The following is a 22,131-nucleotide window of genomic DNA, read 5'->3' on the forward strand; positions in this document are numbered from 1 at the left end:
GCAAGCAAAGGAAACAGTGAACCCAAGCAAAGGAAACAGTGAACGTTTTTTCTACAGTAGATATGAATTCCCCCACAAAGGCTTATGCCCCACCATTGGACAACAATGCTCAGCATGTGGCGGAGACAATCATTTTAAAAATTATATGCCGCATGTACCATAGCCAAGCAAGAGGCGAAGGCAACGGAGGAAGACATAAGAAGGCAGAGAGAGGCAAACACGAAGTCCCCCAAGGACGTCAAGCCAACACTACGAGCCACCTCATCGAAGACACCGACATGACAGGGAATAAAGGAAGCCACAAGATAGGACATCAGGAGAATGGAGATCAAACAAATCAACGACATCCAGATTCAGGTGGATAGCCAAAAGATACGTGCGATACCTGGTTGAGCAGTCACAAACAGACAGTAGATCCAGCGCATTATCAGAAGAAGACTCTAGGAGAAAGGTAAGACCCAGAGAAGAGCCAAGGAAGAGAGGATACCTGTATGCATTGGGCAACCCAAAAACAAAGAGGTGATGGCTGGAAGGTTTAGACTTAATCTAAACCACTGGCAATGCTCTGGGCAACCCTCCAGACCACCATTCTTCACCTGCCAAGCCATTACAGAAGGGAAAGACCATATGCAAATCAGGCTTGGCCCCACCCCAAAAGGGGCAGTCCAGCCCGAATTGCTAGGCCACATCCCTTCTGCACGAGACCACAAGCATCCCCAAACATGTTTCGCCCTTGTTGGGGCTCATCAGTGAGGAGTAGCTTGGGTCTCTAGGCCCAGCAGGCACGGGACCCACGTCTGGGCATACCCGTCCCACACGGGGTGACATAGCAAAAACAAAGAGGTGATGGCTGGAAGGTTTAGACTTAATCTTAACCACTGGCAATGCTCTGGGCAACCCTCCAGACCACCGTTCGTCACCTGCCAAGCCATTACAGAAGGGAAAGACCATATGCAAATCAGGCTTGGCCCCACCACAAAAGGGGCAGTCCAGCCCGAACTGCTAGGCCACATCCCTTCTGCACGAGACCACAAGCAACCCGACAGCAAAAGAACAGATCTCAGTTTTACTCCTCCAGATAAACGTAATGACAGCTGAATTCCTAGTAGACACTGGAGCGACCCTAAATGTTATAAGTGAAGAGGACTACAACAGTTTGCCCCATACCCTGTGCCTCCGATCAGCAGAGGTACACATCTATCCGTATGGATCCAAAACCCCACTGCGCTGCAAAGGATACTTCATGGCACTATGCAGATACAAAGCGCAAACAAAGAAAATACCCATACACCAAAGAAATACACACAGACAGTGGCTGCATTCTAAGCTTTAAAGCCACTCCACAGACTAATGGCACACAAGTATCTGGACCCATCCACAAAAATAGAACAACTCTTCCCATCATTGTTCAGGTGCTTGGGCAAACTCAAAGACAGGCAGATCAACCTACATATTGACGCATCAGTATCGCTGGTAGCTCAACACTAACACAGAATTCCAGTAAACATACAAAGACAGGTGGAGGAAGAGCTATACTAGCTACTAGATGCAGACATCATAGAGCCGGCGAAAGGCCCTACACCATGGGTATCACCCATTGTCCCAGTACCCAAGAAGGGCTCCTCTGAGATCCATATATGCATGGAGATGTGACGGCCAAACGAAACAATACTGAGGGAACGTCATCAAGCCTCCCAGCATCACTGACATGGTACACCTGCTAAATGGTGCCAGAGTATTCTCAATATTGGACCTAAACAAGGGGTACATCTTGAACTGAGCAAGGAATCACAATATATATCCACGTTTGTCACCCACTTAGGCTTTTACAGGTACCAAACGCCTTAGTTTTGGTGTGTCATTGGCTGCTGAAATTTTCTAGGCGGAAATACACAGTGTCATGAAACATATACCCAATTGCCCAAATTACAGTGACGATATCCTGATCTTCGGACAGGATCAAGAACAGCATGACAACTCTCACCGGTCTATGCATGGCATTGGAAGAAGCCCACCTCACACTAAACAAAGCAAAATCAAAATGTGAGTTCAGGAAACACATCCTTCGATTCGTTGGACACTTGTCAGTGCAGGGCATGACCCCAGATCCTGAAAAATTAAGCGCTCTCGCTGAGGCAGAACCACCCACGACATCTCAGATTTACGATCCTTCTTTGGGCTTGCTAGTTATTGCACCCAATATATTCGAGACTGCATCTGTAAGCGAACCGCTCCGAACATTAACAAAGCAACAAACAATCTTTGAGTGTACAGGAGAGTGTCAACAAGCATTTGAGAAAATCTGAGGATAGCAGATGCCAAAAACGTGGCCTACTTCAACACTGCACAGGAAACGGAACTGATTGTTGACGCAAGTCCAGTGGGTTTGGGCACCATCATAACACAGATTGACCCAAAAGACAACGGTACGCATTCCATTGTCTCCTATGCCAGTAGGAGCTTATCAAAGACAGACCAAGCATACTCACAATACCTCCCCTCTCGAGCCCTTCGCTCTTCTACTTCTAACTCCCTCAGAGTCAGTCGTTTTTCAAAGGAACGAGCTGCGGGTAGATCTGTCTTTGGCTGGGTCCTCCTTTTGGAACAGCCTCCCTGCCATCTTGAAACTTGAGGAGAACCATCTCTGGTTCCGGAAACAGCTCAAGACTTTCCTCTTCGCTTCTGCCTTTGCCCCTCTTCTCCCCTGCTGATCTGCTTTGATCTCCCGGCACGTGCATCTGGCCACCCTCTGTCCTTCGGGCCCAGGTACCTGCTCACCCTGCCACCCTCCTGTACTGCCTCACGGCCACTCCTTGCACTGGGTTCTGTATCTGTACCCATGCAGTCCCCCACCCACTTTTCTTCTGCACTTATCAGATACACCCTAATCGACTAACCTAGCACTTTGCCACTTGCTGGCTGCACTACCACTGTTTATCGCCTTTATTTATTTATTGTACTTATTATTTATTCTGCTCTCTCCTATGTTCCGCACTTTCCACTTCTCCCACATTCCATGCACTTTTCCCTTTTCCTTTCCCATGCACTTGCGCACTCTTAAGGTCACTGGGCTTAGTAAGATCGTTCTTTTTGTTCTCCCTTGTTCCCCTCCATTTGCCTGGTCGCGCTCTGAATCACTTTTGTACGAGCCTGATGCAAATAAAATATTATATCATATCAGAACAAGAGGGCCTCGCTGTACTGTGGGCCTGTGAACATTTTCATCTTTTTCTATACAGGAAACCATTCACCGAAGTCACCGACCACCAGGCCTTACTCTTCATTTATGGAAACCCTCAATCAGAGATGCCCCCCAGAATTGCTAGATGGTCACTAAGGCTTCAAGATCACAGTTTCCATATCATCCATCGCCCAGGAAAGGACAGCGAATCCAGTGGACTTTCTATCACAACACCTTTGCAAGGAACCCCCGCTCACACCCTCCATAGCGGTCCAATACATACACTACATACTGCTACTGCACAAGAACACACTGAGAGGCCTAAATCCAATCACATTGCACAGAAGACCAAAAATGACCAGGCTTTATATGTCATCTTCAGATGCCTGGAGTCGGGACGATGGAAACAAGCCAAGCAAACCAGAGAAACCACAAGTCCCCAAACCCAGCAGGACATCAACAAACCTGGTGGCTGTAAAGTAGGAGCTAACCCGAACCGAGGAAGGAGAAAGAAACCAAGATGGTGATCCCTCGGACCCTGCAAAAAAAGTCTTAGAACTAGCACATGAAGGACACTGGGGCATCATGTCCACTAAAAGGATGCAACGGGAGAAGGTATAGTTCTCAGAACTTGACTCGCAAGTAGATCAAATGCTTGAGCAATGCCCCACACGTGCAGTCATCAATCCCCTCACCTGCCCCAAGCCGCTGCACATGACGGACTGCCCTGAAAAGGCATGGGATGAGATTGCTGTAGACTTCTTTGGACCTCTAGAAGGGGAGGGGGAGGATGGAGAACATATTTGAGGCCGTAGATGAATACTCTCGGTTCCCTGATCTGCAGTTGGTACCATCCACTTCAGCCTACCACACCATACCTGCGCTAGACAGGATGTTTGCCACCTACGGAATACCAAAAATAGTGAAATCCGACAATGGTCCTCCCTTTACAGAAAAAGATTTCAATATCTTTGCGGAGTACATGGGTTTCACCCACAGAAGGATTACACCACGCCGGTCGAAAATATTTGCATCCGTTATCTTTACATATTTGTGTATGTGGTAAATGGAGGTAGGTAGGCCAAAAATATTTCAGACAGGTTTCCGGAAAAATCAGGTTACCAGCCTGAACGGTTATCTGGTTAAATGTTTACACGAGTCTGCATAGTCCAAAGGTTGTGAGCATATATATATGTGGCATTGATCGATCTTTCTAATGCTTTCTTTCAACCTGGTAAGCTACCCCCTCCTTTGGACCAAGCTCCATGCTTCGGGAATCCCAGACAGCCTTCTTAAGATCTTGGTGGGGCTTTACAGCAACTTGAAAATCCAGGTGCATCTTAATGCAGAGGGAGACATGTCAAGAAAGATCCAAACAACATCAGGCCTATGACAGGGTTGCATTTTGGCACAATGTCTTTTTAATTTGTATGTTTCAGACCTCGAGGATTACCTTATCAAGGAATCGTTTCCACCCCCTAGACTGAGTGACACAAAAATCACTGTAATGGCTTATGTAGTCAATTTCCTCTTATTCTATCTGACTCCTCGAGGTCTACAAAGGTTGATTGACACCTTTTCTAAGCACGCAGCAAGTAATCTTTTAAAGGTGAACCCTGTTAAAACCATGGTGATGTGGTTAAGTCTCCTGGAAGCATTGGAGGCACACATAGTTTATTAATAAATTGCTGTACTAACATTATATATCTGGGATTTCCCATCTTAGACTCCGCCAGTAAATCTTATCTAATGGACTTCCTGAGGAATATGGCATCAATGCTCAGCAGCCACCTGTTAAAGATAGGAAAAATGTATGGGAAATTCTCCACCCTGCCCATGCTCAATTTCTGTGAAGGGAAGATTGTCCCCAAATTGTTAAATGGGGTGTAAGTTCTTCCCCTGTGGATCCTCTGTAAATTATCTCTTCTGTTATTGAAGAACTAATTTGGAGGAACGCCCTCCACCTGCAAAACTGCCTTCCCATATCTGTTATTGGATTTGAGCTGGGCTTAAAGTCTCTAGGAGTACATGCTGAATGGAGAATGTTATCGTGTGTTAATTGTTCCTCTATGAAAACTCACAATATTACATGCAGGCAGCACAAAAGGGAGAACTGTGCCATGATTCCCAAATTACATTGTATAAATCTGCTGCAGGAACTGGGTCTAAATAGGGGTGCCCTTATTGCCAACCCATGGCTCATTAAAAAACATCTTTTTAGGTTAGACTGGGTGAACATGGTCGACGATACCCATGACTATCGATCCCCAAGCCATCTTGTCAGAGATCATGAGCATATGGGTATTGCTGCACCTTATTTGAACTTTTACCCAGCCAAGAATATAAGCAGCAACCTTTTAAGGTAAAGATTGGATATTTGTCCTACAAGACAAATACAGGACTGCAAATGCATTATTATGAAAGAAAATGCCTCTTGCAGATTTTGTCAAGATCCAGACAAGGAACAAACTTTGAAGCACCTAATCTTAAATTGTACAGTCTTGACTGCCCGATGACGAACATTTTTTGGAACGAATATTTGTAATCTTGGCGAGACTAATTTGGAAAGGTTATGGAATAGATTGTTGAGGGGACACCCTTCCTCTGTGGTTACTGCCATTGTGGGCTTTATAAGGAGTTTAAACTTGGACCAGGATCGGGGTAGTTAATTTGAGGTAGCACATAGAATTTGATTAAAGAATTCTAAATTCGGAAAGTATGTGATTTCTCTCTCAGCCCCCTTCTTTTAACAGGTGTTAATTTTAGGAATCTCGCTCCTACAATATACAAAGCAAAAATATCCAGTCAAACCAAGGAACAAAACCAAATACCTCAAGCCCAAACGCATCAGAAACCAAAGGCAAATATTGAAGCCTATAACCATTAGTGACTGACCAGTGAATGACAAGATATGGTTACTCCTATTGATTTCTACAATTTAAAAAAAAACTTTATAACGGATCAACCTAACCATTGGGTCCATCATCTGAACAAAAAATCTGTTTATTTGTAAAACCTCCCCTGATGAGCCATTCAAGATTAGAATGGTGAAACACGTGTAGAGAGTGGATATTTTGGGAATAAATAATTTCTATTCTGAATCAATATCAGACTTCGAAAATCATTCTAGCCAGCTTAATACTGATAACACTTATTTGACGCTCTACTTATTGGCGCAAAAAAGACAACTATCCCCACTTAAAGAAAGATTGTCTATTGGTAGTGTAGCAGCCACACTAGTGGGATACAACATTTTTGTTTGACAACAAGACCCTGTTTGAGCTTAAAGAATGTGCAGTTGCCATGTGCCAGCTTCAATTCTGAATGCCAAATATTTAAAAACATGTTTATGAACAGCTAGCTGAGCAGCGCCCACAGTATCTGTCAAAAAATCAAAAACAATATTAAGGAAATAGTAAACGCCACTCAAGGAACCGTAACAACATAGAAAAATTGATACGCTTTTTGAAACCAGGGAGGCGCAAGCAGTAGAGCTGTTCCTTAGACACAGGCAACCCTCATCCACACAACCCTCAATGAACAATAGCCAAACCTTAAGAAGCTTATTTGAGCACTTAGAATCATTAAGCAAATTGGAATTAAACAAATGGTGGGAAATTAAAACCCTAAAGATGTATTTAGAGGTTAGTAGGATTCTGAGAGGTATTTGAATTTGCATCTTTCCTTCATTTGATGAAGAAGATAAGACAGCACTGAATGATTGGCAATATTTACTTAATAACACATCAAAGGAAATGATGATTAGGATTATAAATCAATCTGCACAAAAACATGAACGGACACTTAAAGAAATTAAGAAAAAATAAAACTATTGAACCTTCCGGAAATCATATTTTAAAACTATCAAATACTTGATGACTACCTTGCTAACTATGCAAAGGAGCTTAAAAATTAAAAACAAAAAGCCTTTATTAGGGACGAAAATGACTACAAAAATAACAGGATCTATACATATCAAAGGAAATATGACCTAAATGCAAAACCTTCAGATAAATACAGATCCAAAACTTATGGAGCAGACAATGTATTTTCAGAACACAGATCCACGGAGCAAACTAAGGAAACTGATAACACAAGTAAACCAGTGACGCCAAATTAAAAAAAAATGTCCTTTTTTAGAGGAACTGATGAGGTACAGAAAGAGCTCTTGCTCCTACAATTTACAAAGCAGAACTATCCAGTCAACCCAAGGAACAAAACCAAATACCTCAACCCCAAACACCTCAGAAACCAAAGGAAAATATTGAAGCTTATAACCATTAGTGAATGACAAGATATGGTTACTCCTATTGATTTCTGCAATTAAGAAAACAACTTTATAACAGATCAACCTAACCACTGAGTCCATCATCTGAACAAAAATCTGTTTATTTGTAAAACCTCTCCTGATGAGGCATTCAAAGATTCGAATGGTGAAACACGTGTAGAGAGTGGATATTTTATGAATACATTATTTCTATTCTGAATCAATATCAGACTTCGAAAATGATTTTTAATACTGATAACACTTACTTGACACTCTACTTGTTGGCGCAAAAAAGACAACTATCCCCACTTAAAGAAAGGCTGATTTAAGGTAATTGTATGTTAGGATTTTTTATTAATTATCTTAATTATTTCAGTAATATTTACACTAACCATTGTGCAATTGGATGTGTTTTGATTAATTTTTTGGTCTTTTGGATTTGATGTAATAAGTATTGGTTTTGCAAAAGGTTGAATATTGATTTTAGCCCTATGCAAATAAAATAAAAATGTTAAAATAATTACTTCACCCCCAGGCTGGTTACTGGGAGATTAGAGCTCCAGCCATTTGATGATTAATTATGCTAGAGATCATTTTGGCTGCGCCAGCAGGGGGCCTACTCACTACATCACCAGGTGGGCATTGGGCCAATTAGGGCCCCAAATTTTACTACAATACAGAGCTATGGCCAGAGGTTGAGCACCACTAGGGCACCAACAATCTGTAAATCTACTTTGGGTCAGTGTGCAGTCTGTGGTTGTGTTTTTTGGGGCGAGTATCCGCTGCCAGAGCTTCAATTAGGAGGGGCTGCTAAGCATTAGCTGGAGCTGCTGACTAATGGGGTTTTATAAGTGCAGAGTTTGGCACCACAAGACCATCTGGAGACAGGGAGGGGCACACGAAGAAAAGCTGGTATCATAAGGAGAAATGGCTTGCAGGCTTCTAGTGACTAAAACAGAATGGCTATATTTACTACTCAACAGGAGGTGCAGAGGTTTTGGGTGGTAGGAAAGGTGAGGTGGCAGAGGGTACTCCCACCAATCTTGACAGAAAAATTCAACAGCCTGGTGAGCAAAAGTAACAGGGCGGGTTCTCAAACAGACCCAGGGCCACCAGACATATACAAGATTATCCTCCTCGAGAAAACACCTGCAGAATAGTTCCTCAACCTCTTCAACCACTCACTAGCAACAGAAACGGTGCCACGAGCCTTCAAATCGGCATACACCAAGGCACTCTTTAAAGACCCATCGGGAAACACGGACGCCCTAACCAGCTACAGACCAATCTCAAACATCCCATACCTGGCGAAGCTGCTAGAAAGCTATGTCTACGAACAAATCCTGCAACATGTCGAAGACACTCAGATACTTGATCAGGCACAGGTAGGTTTCAGACCCATGAGAGGAACGGAAACTGCATTACTATTGATATGGGACCATCTAAAAACCAACATAGACTCAAACATCAAATCGGCACTAATGCTACTTGTTCCATCAACAGCCTTCAACACAGTCCACAACGATACACTCATCAAAAGACTCAAAGATATTTGAATCGGCAACACAGCACTCCTCTGGCTTAAACCTTTCTTGACAGAAAGAGCGGATACAACTTGGACAACACCATTCGAGTCAACACCTCGCTCATCACTCTCACCACTGCTTTTCAACATCTACATGCCTCCCTGGATTAACCTCATCATAAACATGGCCTGACCTGTTACAACTATGCAGATGACACTCAAAACGTATACAAAATCAATGTCAGCAAAGAACAAAACCCAACCCGTACCAACTTCCTCATAGAAATAAACTATTGGATGAGCACCAACCACATTAAACTGAATCCAAACAAAACAGAAATCATGATTGAGCGCAATGACCAGTCAAACAATCACCACATTCCATTGCCTAACGAAATGGTAAACCCACCAGAATCCTCCAAAGTGGTAAAGAAATGTTGCCATATTATTGTACAATGAACTAAGACTGCTACCAAAAGTGAGCGCAGTAGTTAGGAAATGCTACTTCCACTTAAGCATAATCATGAGCATACTCCACTTCTTCACCTTTCCACACAGAACACTCGCCATGATCTCTCTCGTCATGTCAAGCTTAGACTACGCCGATAGCATCTACCTCAGAATGTCAGAATATTTTATGAAAAAACGACAACAAATGCAGAAAGCAGCCCAAGACTGCTCCTCAGACTCACTAAGAGAGAACACATCACACAAGCACTGAGAACAATGCATTGGCTACCAGTCAAAAAAAAAATCTTCAAAACACACTGCATAACAAACACACACATCCACAGCCAGGAAGCAGAATTCATACATGGGAAAAATCTCCATCTACAAACCAAAATGAACCTCAAGGTCCAGCAACGACATTTGCCTCAAACCAAAACAATATGCAGAGCACAAATTCGGGGATCAGCATTCCCCTCTATAGCGGTGAGACGTTGGAACTCGATCCCAAAGGAAAAGCGAACAGAAGATAACCTAAAATTCAGAAAACTGTTAAAAACATGGCTCTTTAATTCCCCAAATGAAAGAGGAAACGCCAGCGACGGAAAACCACCAACGTAACAATAAAAACACTGGAAGCCTGATTCGCTGAAACACGACCTCCCAAAGAAATAAAGAATCTGACTGCAAAACCCAATAGAATATTACTAACCCGACAGATCAACCCAACCTGCAGAAAGACTCAGAAGACCGCCAGCTAACCCTACTAAAAACTCTCTAATACTCTGCATACCCACCCTCCAAAACGGAACAAACCAGACATATACTTGCACCGCAAAAAAACACTGGAAACTACAGACACTCCACAACACCTAACAGGACACTAAACCTAATGCAAATAAACCACCCATATACAACCTTGCATCAAACACCACACAACGTCCACCAACAAAAAACAAACCAGAACACATTTTCTGACCGGAAGCCTACCAACTGCACATCAAAGCTCTCTTGCGCTTATCATTCTCAAACCCGCTGTTTTTTTTAAAACTTCTTTTTATTAACTTTACAACAATACAATAGATGGCGCAACAAGCAGTATGGAATGTACTGTCACTGTTATACACATTGCTACATCCACACTTCCTTGTACATGCCTAGATTCTGTTTTTTTTTTTAAACTTCTTTTTATTCGTTCAGCGTGGCAGCAAAAACATAGGCGAACAGCGCCAGGCAGGTATAATATGAATACAGATATACACAATATAGTCATACAGGGGTTACATCACAGGTAAACACAACCATTGGGCATTTATATAACATGAGCAGAGTGTCAGAGAGCTATGATAGGGGCGAGGACCCGGGTCGGTGGGGAGAGGTAGCTGGGGAGATCTGTCCAGAGTCGCACTCAGGTCTGAATCTGAGCCAGATATTCCTAGGCCTAGAATGGGTGGGCTGTAGGTGAGACCAGGCTTCCTCGGAGTCTGAGGCCCACGTGCCCGCTCTTAACCATTGGGCATGTGTGGGAGGCGAGGGGCACGAAGCCAGCAAAGTAGGATGGATCGTACCGCAAGGAGCATGCAGAGGCCAGCTAGTTTTTTGGAATTCCGGGGGGAGACCCGGGAGGTCGTGGAAGAGGCATACCACAGGGGAGGGACTGATGAGGTGATCGAGCATAGCAGACACCGTCGAACAGACTGCCTCCCAAAACTGTGAAAGGTGGGGACAGGACCAGATCATGTGAATGTAATCGGCAGCATCCTGACCGCATCTAGGGCAGCCAGAGGGGTGATCATTGGACATGTGGTGCAATCTGACTGGGGTGTAGTGGAACCTATGTAGAACTTTAAACTGAATCAGTTTGAAGTGGGAGTTGAGAGACACCCGGTGTATGCGTTCACACATGTGTGCCCAGCGCTCATCAGACATTTCAACACCCAGGTCCGCCTCCCACGCCCGCTTCAGTTTGGTGAAGGCTGGAATAGATCTGGACAGCAGCATAGTGTATAGTCTAGATATTTTACCTCTAGTAGGTGAGGGGGAGGTGAGTTCCTCGATGATGGGGTCGTCCGGAGGTAATGCCGGAAACATCTGATAGTTATGTTTAAGGATCCTGCAAAGGGATGAATATTGGAGCCATACACACTGGCCTCTCCTTAAGGACAATGGGAGGTCGGGCCATTCAACAAATATACCCTGATCAAACACATCACGCAGCAACTCATATCCTGTCTCAGCCCAGTGTCGGACCATGGCCGGTGGCACCCATGGGACCCCCGGAAGGAAGTTCCAGAGAGGGAGGCTACCATGGAAGGTGTAAGCAGTGCTGGTCAGTTTCCATGCTTTAGCCAATGCCAGGGATGTGCAGGCGACCGGGCTCTGAGTCCAGCGCCAGAGGGGCGGGTTGTATCACCAGGGAGCGAATGTCACGGTCGCAGACCGCAAGTTTCTCGAGCCTAACGTGTGGGGGAGGGTCCGTTGCGTTAAACCAGTAGGATGTATATTGAATTTGGGATACCAGCCAGTATTTAAGGAAATCAGGGGCACCAAAGCCCCTGTAAGCCATAGGGGTAGACAAGGTATCCAGTTTAAGGCAGACCGCACCCGAGTGCCAAAGAAAGGAATTGACTGTGCGGGTCAGTTCACGGAAGAAACCCCCCCCCCCCGGCCACAAGGGGATATTGGTGAACCTGTAGAGTAACTGGGGCAACACAACCATTTTCAGTAGACCTATCCTGCCTGCGAGGGATATCGGGAGTTTGTCCCAGACTAGGACTTTAGATGACAAATGTGTAAGATACTTTTGGTAGTTCTTGTCAAAAGTCAGCGCTTGATGGCGCGTTACCTCAATCCCCAGGTAAGTAAAAGTAGACTGAGCCCATGTGAACCCCTGGGTGTCAGGAGGGGGGAGAGTGTACTCTGTAAGGGGGAAGAGTGTAGATTTCGAGCAATTCACCTTAAGGCCTGAAATTCAGCCAAAATGTATGACGTCTTCCAGTATTGGGGGTAAGTTGATGGAGTGGGAGCGTATAAACAACAGTGTGTCATCAGCATATAGGGACACTATGTCCACCTGGCCCGCAGTGCGGAGACCTCTATGTGCATGGAATTGGCAAAGCATATCGGCGAAGGGCTCTATTGCTATAGCAAAGATCAGGGGAGAAAAGGGGCATCCCTGTCTTGTCCCCCTGGCGATCTCAAAGAGAGGGGAGCACCGGTCATCGTTGCAGACCCTAGCCACAGGATCAGTAGAGCAACCTAACCCAGGAGAGAAATGAGGGACCAAATTTACAGCTCTCGAGGACCCGCCACAAATACCTCCATGAAACCGAATCAAACACTTTTTGCATGTCAAGCGTGGCCGCTACCGCATGTGTCTCGGGATGTATTCTGTTAATTATATTAAAGAGACGCCTTAGGTTCAGAGAAGTGGAGCGACCAGGGATGAAGCCCCCCTGATCTGGGTGGATGATAGATGGCAAAAGGGGAGACAACTGGAGTGCCAGTGCCTTGGCGTATAGTTTGACATTGCAATTTATAAGTGAGAGCGGGCGGTATGAGCTGCATTGCAAGGGGGATTTACCAGATTTAAGTAATAAGGTAATTGTGGCTTCGCGGAGTGAAGGAGGAAATACACCGGCCTCCACCGATTCCTCCCAGAGAGCCAAAAGGTGAGGGAGCAACAGTAGTTTATAACGCTTATAAAATTCAAGTGGGATACCATCCGAGCCAGGGGCCCTCCCTGAGGATAAGGAGCCACCGCATCAGAGAGCTCCTCCAGTGTAAGTGGGAAATCGAGGGAACCCGCGGTCTCCGGAGAGAGAGTCAACAAAGGGAGGGTATCAAGAAAGGAATCGATCTCCGTTGCTGGCACCTCATCAGAGCTGGAATATAGGGTTTTGTAGAATGTAAAAAATTCCGTATCGATGTCCTGTGAGGTGACAGCCAGGGAGCCGTCATGTCTCTCACTCCCAAGTATATGCGGGGACCCCGTCTCGTGACGGATAAGTCTCACCAGAAAACGGCTCGGGCGCTCACCCTCCCCGTATCTCCTCGCCATGCCAGGATTATCTAAAAAATTTTGTTCGCGCTCCGCAAGGGATCGGAACGTATCCAGCTCCACCCCAATATCCGCCAGGGTACCAGGAGTGGAGTGAAGTGAGCATTTAGCTTCAAGGATCGATAATTTAGATTCACTCTCGGCGAGGTCTCTACGGATCGACATAAGGACACCATTCTCCTTCGACAGTGCTATCCCTCTGATATAAACCTTGAAGGACTCGATGGTCTGCGATGTTACCGAGCCTGTGTTTGTCTCAAAGAACTCCTCAATAGATACCTCGAGCTCAGAACAAAACTCCGGGTCCAGAAGGGAGAGAAGCTTCAACCTCCAACGTCGAGTACGGCCGTGATCCGGCCCCCAATCTATGGTGACGGTCACAGGAGAGTAGTCAGACAGGGTTCTGGGGAGGATCATTAGCTGTATGACATTCTTAACCAATTCGTTGGAGATCACCCATCTGTCAATGCGGGAATAGGAATCGTGGACTGAAGAGTAGAAAGAATAGACACAGGAATCCGGGTAGAAGAACCTCCATGCATCAACCATGGCGAGACGGGGTAGGGATGATAGTGCAGCATAGGCTGCTCTGGACAGTTGACAGGGCCTGGACCCAGATCTGTAGAGGGCTATATCAAAAATTGTGTTGAAATCACCCCCCCAGAGGATGGGGACAAGGGGGAAGCCATCGAGAAGGGAAGTGACCTGTACATAGAAATCTGGGTCATCTATATTAGGACCATAAATATTCAACAGCACTATCTCCTTATTTTGAAGTGTAGCATGAAGCAGTACATATCTGCCTTGAGGTTCTATTTGTGAGGAGATAAGAGTGAACTTGAGACTCTTATGAATGAGAGTCATGACCCCACGGCTTTGGGAAGAGAAATCGGTGGAGAATCTGTGGGGGCCCCATGATTTGGCAAATCTCATACACTGTTCCGTGCGGGCATGTGTCTCCTGTAAAAAAAGAACCTTGGACCCATGACGTTCAGCCTGCAGCTGGAGCTGCCTCATCTTTTTGTAACTACCCAACCCCCATACATTCCAGCTCATCAAAGTTAGGTCACTCCCAGACATTGATGCAGGGGCGATTGTATCAGAGAAAATGTCAATAACCAATGGGCCAGTTTAGCAGCCCTGCAATAACAGTCGTTGAGTACCGCCTCGCGGTCCGTCCTTGCTGCCAACGCCAAGCTTTTTGTAACATAACCCCCAACATGTCCCATACCCACCTACATCCCTCCCCCAAACAGGGATGGCAATCCCAAAACCCCTCAACCAAAACCAAACCAAAGGCATCAGCGCCTGGGGGCCTGTAAGCCAGATTGGCCGCGTCTCTCCGGGCGACGGCCGGTCCAAGTGAAACAAAAGGTGCCGACAGTGGGAGTTTGCATGTAACTTGGACGGAGATCTTGCACATTTTGACGTGGCACATATTCGTAAAAATGAAACAATCTAAGCAGGTCACAGAATAGAAAACCAGTGTGACTCCAGTACAGGGAGATGGCCGGGCCTGGGCCCTCCCCGACGGGGCTGAAGGATAGCTGTAGAGCCGAGAACAGAGGGGGGGATCAGCCTGGGAAGTGTTTGTCCAGGTACTTGGAGGCCTCTTCTGGAAGTGTGAAGAAGAACACCCGGTTGGCATGTTCAATGCAGAGTTTGGCGGGGTAGAGCATGGCGTATTTAATTGAGTGGTCACGCAGCCTGCGCTTTACCGCTAGGAAAGTCTTGCATTCACGCTGGACGGCCATCGAGAAGTCTGGGTAAAGATGGATCCTTGCGACACCCAGTAAGAGCTCACCCTTCAGTCTCAGGGCATCACGGTCACGAAAATTCAGCACACGGGCTATGATGGGCCGAGGAGGAGCGCCAGGCTTGGGTTTAGCTGTCGGGGCTCGGTGTGCACGCTCTATGGTGAATTGCGGGGAGAGTTTGGGTGAATCGAGGAGCGTCAGTAATGCGTGTTCGACGAAGTCTTCCATTTATTCATGGACCTCATTCTCGGGAACACCGATAATGCGGAGATTGTTGCGCCTTGATCGGGATTCCAAGTCCTCGTTCTTCTTTTCCACATCAAGGACTCGGTTGGATAGAGCGACGACCTCAGAGCGCAGGGTACCCAATGCACCCTCAGCGGAGCCCACCCTTGTCTCGACCTCTGCCACCCGGCTGTCTGTTCTCTCAATGTGGGCCTTGCTAGAGGATATAGTGTTGTTCATGTCATCTAGTTTTGAGTGGAGTGCGGTGAAGCCCTCCCGGATAAAGTCCATCATGTTTTGAGACTCCAGGGCTGTGGCGGATGATGACGCAGTGGGAGTCTGCTCGGTGGTTTCCTTTGGCGATCTCACCGGCATCTTCGCAAACATATTGATGGAGCTCTGTTTCTTTGCGGCCCCCTTGGTCATCCTGGCGATGTTGGAGTTCCAATGGAGTAAGGGGGGGGAACCCAGCAGCTCAAGAAAGGGAGGTGGGGGAAACTCAGACCCTGTGACACGCAGGGCAGTATACAAGGTGTGACGTAGAGCAGGTAATTTTCCAGGTGGGGCAGCGACTGTGGGCCCGTATATGTGAGGCTTGTGGCTGCCGGTGCAGCCCGTGGAGGTTAAGCCTGCCCCAGGTGGCGTGGAAGGCGCAGTCCGAGGACCTTGGGTGTAGATGCCGTAGAGGCTAAAAGTGGTGGTGCCCAGTGGCCGCTTTGGGAACAATAATCCAGATGTGGTTATCCCGGTGAATCTGTAGGAGGGGTGTAGAAGAGCACCACCCGGCCCTGTATACCACCGATGAAATGGGCAGACCATGGCACAGAACCAGCAATGTAGGACGCACCAGGCCAGGAGGCCCCCCAGAGTAGAGATGTGGGTGGCTGGCGTCAGTCACACGAAAGCAGTCCAATCAACGGAGCAGGGGGACACCTGAGTCGACTGTGTCGGGCGGAGTAACCAGCCTCCAACGCATGCCTCGTATGAACCAGAGTCGGGCACCGCCAGGGCTCAGGCCGCTGGGTGACCCAGGGGGGGAGTGAAGCAGCAGCCCCCCTCCACACACCATGTACCTTATTGGGCCCAGGGCCCCGCGGTGTGCGTCGGCGGGGGAGCGCGGTTCCAGGTGTACAGGGGTGCGTCGCAGCTCAACCCCTTCTCCGGAGTCTCCTTGAGGGGGGTGGGGGGAGGGCCTCCGACAGTCGCCCCCCCGGCGAACACGACCACGGTCCAGGAAGGGCCGGGCCGCGGCAGCGCCGAGGGTGCCCACCCAGGTGGCGTCGGATCGCGCCGCAGCCGTATGTGCCACCCCCCCTCGGCGGCGGGGAGCGGTCAAAGGAAGAATGCAGGATCAGGGCTCCGGGGGTGGCCTCTTCAAGCAGCGAGCCTCAGCAGTGGTAGGTGGGGATCGTCGCCGGAGTGGATGGCGGTGCTGGCGTGCGTAGAGGCCGGCGCGTCCCACAGCTGGGGCTGGACGCCGGCGCAAAGCCACCTCGCTGGTGGGGGAGGGACACAGGGATATCGGGATGTCAGGGCCCCCGACACCGTTTCACATCGGGATTCGGGCCAGATGAAGCCCGGAACATCGGTGATCACGTCGTGCCCTTCAAAGTCGAGTGGAGATGCGAGAAGGTGCCAAAAAAGGATCCTGTGACCTGCCTGCCGCGGAGAGTGGCTTTCAAGCGGCCATCTTGTTCGGCGCTCAACAGTGCCCCCCGCCTAGATTCTGTTTTAACTGCTTGTTCCATGCAGGTGGCTTTTTCGTCTAGTCTCTGTCTTCCCTTGGGACTCATTGCACCCAGTTGGCGCTCCGCCCCAAACCAACTTACAACCAATGCCCAACAATCCATACTCCACCTCTCAGCAGCCGAAACCTCACAGGGGAAATGTCATCAGAGGGTGCAAAGCCTTTGAACCAGCGTATTCCATGCCCCACCTCCATGCTTACTTCATCCTGTGCCCTTTGCACTGCCCTATGTCACACCACTGTTTCTGCTTCTGCCCAATTCCTCAAGTCTCCCACCATTCTTCCACCATGGGTCCTTCTGCTAACTTCCATGCCATGGCGATCCTACGCTTGCCCAGGATACAAATTAAGTCCTTCATCCTGGCTATGTGTGCCTCATTGCGCCTGCGCTTTCAGCACTAGCAATGCCGCTTCTGGCGGCCACTCATGCATATCTATCCCTGCCTGCAGAACTCTATCTGCTATGTCTAGCCAGACCCCTTACCACTACCGAACAGGACCAGAACATATGTAACATATCTGCCAGCTCGTTTGCGCATCCAGGGCATCTCTATATCTCCACTCCCGGGGACAACGAAATGGTGTTCAGGGTCATATATGCTCTGTGTGACCTGCAACTGTGTTCACATAAATCAAGCATTCCTGGATTCTTTCACGTGTACAGCAACACCCTGGTCCACTCCCCATCTGCGAGGACATGTCCTATATCCTTCTCCCACTCACCTGAAACTCTGTTTTGCCCTGCACGTCCAGTATTAACTTGTAGAGCCTAGAAACCACATGGCCTCCCTCCATCAGGTCATATAACGTATCCGACATATCATCACTCGTGATTCCCGTAGTCCCTGCCGGCCACCTGCTGACAATAATCCTGACCACTCAATGATATGTCGGGAACTGTCCCCTTGGAATATTATACCGCTCTGCCAAGTCTGAGAGCCTCTGCAACCTTCCGCCCTGATTCAGGTCCCCCAATGTAATTATCCTGTTTGCCTCCCAGTATACCCTGCTACCGCTAACTTCGTCCTGCCACAGATTGCCGCCAGTGGTATGTTATCAGAGTACGGGTTGGCCCTATCCCCCAGTTTCCACAGCCTGCACCATAGTGCTCGTCCCAGCGTCACCAGTGCAGTTGTCTCCTCCAGCATCTCCTTGCCTGGCCAAAACACTTCCTTGATAAAATACGGTTTCACCTTATCCTGTAGCAGCCAAGTGTCCAAAGAGACCTCATCCACCAGCCAGTCCACTACAAACTGCAGTTGGCCAGCAAGGTGTAATACGCCTCGAAGTACAGCACCCTGTTTCCTCCATCTTTATAATCCCTGCACAATACACCCAGCGCGATTCCGCTTTTTGTCTTCCCAAATGAATGACCTCACTATAGAGTCTAACCTACGAAAATAAAAGCAGGGAATCTTGAATGGAACATTCACAAAGTGATACAGTAGATTTGGCAGCGCCACCATCTTGAGAAGCGCCACTCGGCCCATCATGGACAGCGGTATTTTCTGCCAAAACGCTACAGATTTCTCCACCCACCAAGCGCCTTCAATGTATTTACCTCGTGTTCCCTTTTTGGGTTGTGATATATATCCTCTCCCAGGTAGCGAAAGGCGTCTACAGTCCATCGCAGCCCTAGATCCGGCAGGTGCCTCTGCTCCAAAGATGATCACACAATCAGGGAACAGTCCCCCAAAATTATTGTTAAAAATTGCAACAAAGAAATCCACGCTGTTCCAATGGAGACCCTCGACAGGCAATTGATATAGAACACAGCAGGGGATGCCCCAGCTAACAGCTTGCAAAGCAACCAAAGGGAGGCAGAAGGATAGAGCGAATTTCTATCTATCCCTACCTAATGACCCTCTAAGTCTAAGTTGCGCTGGTGTACCACTTATCTAAAAGTAGCCATGATACGGAATGGAAAGGAACCACACATTTTAATATGCAGCTGATAATTGAAAAACCTGGGGCAGCCTTCTACTGGAGACAGGCGTCGGACACACTGCATAAAGCATGCAATGTGTAACGTCATCAGCAATGTAAAAACACACACTTGGTTGGTCTACTTATGGCAACAACTACATTTTTAATGTGTAGGCCCAAACTAGGGTGTACTAGTGAATCTAAAAAGAGAACATCTGAATTGTCAGCTCTTGTGAGCAAAAATCAGGGTATACACTAGCCCGAAACTTGCTATAGTTAGAACATTCAACTTGTTCACACTGACATTTAAGTGATACAAATGATAGGGAAGACGTAGAGTTGCAATATCACACTCAAGTGACCCTAAAAGATAAGGTACTCAGTCAGTGAGGAGAGCAGGAACCTTTAATTTCAGTCAGTTCGTGGTCTACCGGTTTCAGTGGTTTATTAAGTAAATGTACCCATTTTCTTCAGGATAGTCTTTGGGCCTCATTACGACCGTGGCGGTCCGGAAATAACGGTGGCGGTAAACCCGCCGCCACTGTTGTTTCCGGACCGCCTGATCCCGACCCCTGCAGGCGGGAGGTGATGTTCCCGCCAGGTCTGACCTGGCGGGTTTAACACCGCCCGCCTGCAGGCGGACGAGGAAACACCGGCAGCATTACAAGATGCTGCCGGTGTTTCCATGATCCCGATTCCCATTGAGTCCCATAGGACTCAATGGGAATGGGGATTTACACCATTCCGCCTCCGTGATTCCCGGTAAACCGGGGTTGTGATGCCCCGGTAATTCCGGGAATCACGGAGGCGGAATGGTAATACGAGTCCGGCGTTAACCAGGCGGTTTTATCGCCTCGGTTAACGCCGGACTCGTAATGAGGCCCTTTGTCTCACTATGAAAGTGTTAGAGAATGTGGCGCGGACGGATGTCATAGTACTTCAGTCCTCCTCGCCACTCTTTCCATCAACCACGTGAACATGTAGCTGAGCCTGTAATGGAACAATAACAGGGTCCCTACTTATGTTGCCAGGCTGACTGAATGAAAACGGAAACATTGCTAATCGTAGCTTGTTTCATAGTATACACCATCAAGAATACTGTTTAGTGCTTTAACAATATACTCAAATAATTTGAAAAAGTTAATTATCTAACGTTCATGGAATTGTTTCAGGGTACCCATGGGGTAAGTATTGCAACCAGGTTACAGCAAATCTGGTCTCGAGTGTTGTCCACGTATTCACATATTGAGGCACTTGCATGTGTTACTAGCAAGAAACAGGAACGAGACGGGACTAGGTAGTATGTCCCGCCTTGCTAAATGTGCTGCCCAATGTTAGTCAAAGCGCGCCGTGTAGCTGGTGTAAAATGCACATAGCTGTGTTCATAGATCTGCAGGCGTTGGCAGGGCTTAGCTGCAACATCGGTGCATATCCGCTTTGTGGTCTACAGGGTATGTCAATGGTGTCCTGTAACAGTGCTGCATACGGTGGGTAGTGGCTTGCCTCTGGTGCCTGGGTGGAGACCACGACACGGATGACTGTGTGGACTGCCAGTCGCTTACTTCGAAGGCCTTGCGGGAGCGTAAGAAGCTTTCTGTAGGTAAGGTGGCTAAGCCCCGGAAGTCGAAGTCCACCGGCCTTTCAACTCATGATTCGAGGGGCGACTCTCTGCATCGTCGTCGTCGGTCGGTGGGGTCTCGGTCCCGGAGTAGGTCCTGCCATTCCTCTGCCTCTTCGAGGCACTCACGGAAGTGCCATCACCGGTCGCCTTCCCTGTCCTTGTCCGAGGACTCCGCCCGATGGCGGGTTGCTTGTCCCAACAAGCATTTTACTCCTGCCGAATGGGATTCCTTTCGGCAGGAGATGATGGCGATTTTTCAGTCGCAGGACTCTGGTCTGTCTGCGCCGTTGAAAGATGCCGGCTGTGACCGTGCTAGTGACACCACTCGCACGCCTTTGGGCTCGAGTGGTCGTCGCGACCGCCGGGCGCCTTCAAGGTCCGAGTCGGACAAGGTTGGTCGCTCTAGACATGCCCGTTCCAGGTCCCGGTCCTCAACGCCTTCGAGACCGTTAGAGCCTGTGAAGTCTTTGAAGAAGATATCGACGCCTGCGGCGCCGAGATCGTCGAGGGGCTCTCTCGAGGCTCCGCCTCCGAGGAAGCCGTTGACGCCATCGGCGCCCAGGCTGTCAAAGCACACGCTCGGGGCTCCACACTCGAGGACTGTGTTGAAGCTGTCGGCACCACTCTAGACATGGACGCCGATTCCATTGACGCCCTCGACGCCTTTCGAGGCTGTTTTGTCGGAGGTACCCCGTGGCACGGTGGAACCCCCTAGAAAGGTTCTGGCCAAGGCTAAAAATGTCTTTGTCCCTTTTTCTGTGCCCTCATTCCAGCCTCTGGATTATATTTCTGAGGTGGATGAAGGGTCTGAGGAAGGTATGGTTCCTGAGGAGGTACCTGATGAGATTTTGTCTGAGCATAGCCAGATTGAAGACCTGCGGCAGTCATTGCATGACGCCAGTGGTCGGGCCACCTCTCCAGAGGTGGAGTTCTGTAGGCCTGAGCCTGGCACCCATGCCGAGTCCTCGTACCGGCGCCTTATGTTGAGGGTAACGGAATACTGGGGGTGGTCTGCGCCACCAGGGGATTTTCTGCAGGATGACCTGACGGATATCCTCGACCAAGGTCCACCAACCGACCCGGTACTGCCATTCCATATGGCCTTGCAAAGAAGGGTGGTGGCGGCTTGGACTGCCCCAGAGAGTCTCCCGGCAGTGAGCAAGTCTTTGCCGCAAAAATACTGTCCAGCAGTAGTGACCCCTGCTACTTGACCATGCACCCCACTCCGGAGAGTTTGGTGGTGCAGGCGGCTACGGCCCCAGCAAAGCAGGCGTCGTACCCTACCATCCCTCCTGATGGGGATGACAAGCATTTTGATGGCTGGGCGAAGAAAGTGTTTTCTTCAGGGGGTATGGCTTTGCAGGCAGCCAACTCA

This window comes from Ambystoma mexicanum, chromosome 13 (genome assembly GCF_040938575.1).
Source record: "Ambystoma mexicanum isolate Mex_15411 chromosome 13, UKY_AmexF1_1, whole genome shotgun sequence".
NCBI lineage: Eukaryota > Metazoa > Chordata > Amphibia > Caudata > Ambystomatidae > Ambystoma > Ambystoma mexicanum.